Source organism: Trachymyrmex septentrionalis, unplaced genomic scaffold (assembly GCF_001594115.1).
Source record: "Trachymyrmex septentrionalis isolate Tsep2-gDNA-1 unplaced genomic scaffold, Tsep1.0 scaffold83, whole genome shotgun sequence".
Classification (NCBI taxonomy): domain Eukaryota; kingdom Metazoa; phylum Arthropoda; class Insecta; order Hymenoptera; family Formicidae; genus Trachymyrmex; species Trachymyrmex septentrionalis.
This window is the reverse complement of record NW_017306018.1, coordinates 3,722,507-3,723,068: the sequence shown is the minus strand read 5'-3', so window position 1 is coordinate 3,723,068 and position 562 is coordinate 3,722,507.

The window sequence follows — 562 nt, the reverse complement described above, 5'->3', positions numbered from 1 at the left end:
CAAATTAATAATATATATAATATAATAATGTATCTTGTCAATAATATCGGTAAAAGTGTTGAGAATCCATTAATAAAAAAGAGAGAAAACGCAGGTAGATGGCAATCCATATTGTGATAGAATACATTGGTTTTTTTAATTGAAGCAAATTTGCAAAAGTAACAAACATCTGACTTCCACGATGTCGGATAACGCAATGTCGAGAAGGAAAACATTAATCGAGAACGGAAAACAGCAAAAAGGGGGAAAAAGAAAGAAGATATTAGGAGAAAGAAAGAGAATGTATAGTATTAGAATACGCTTCGGGCAAAAATTCCGTGTCATTTTATTTATTTATTCCATGTTTCTGTTTTGTGTACCATTTCAAATATTAATCTTTTATTGTATGAAAGTTCTATATCTAATATAAGGTGTAGTAAAAAGAAATCTATTATTTTTGCATTAAATTGAAGGCTTTATTTAGCATAGTTAGAATGATCCGATTTAGGTCAAATATGCACCGTTTTGTTCGATAACTTGTTGCCATTTTGAAGGTAATTTCATTATGCCTCTCTCATAGAAA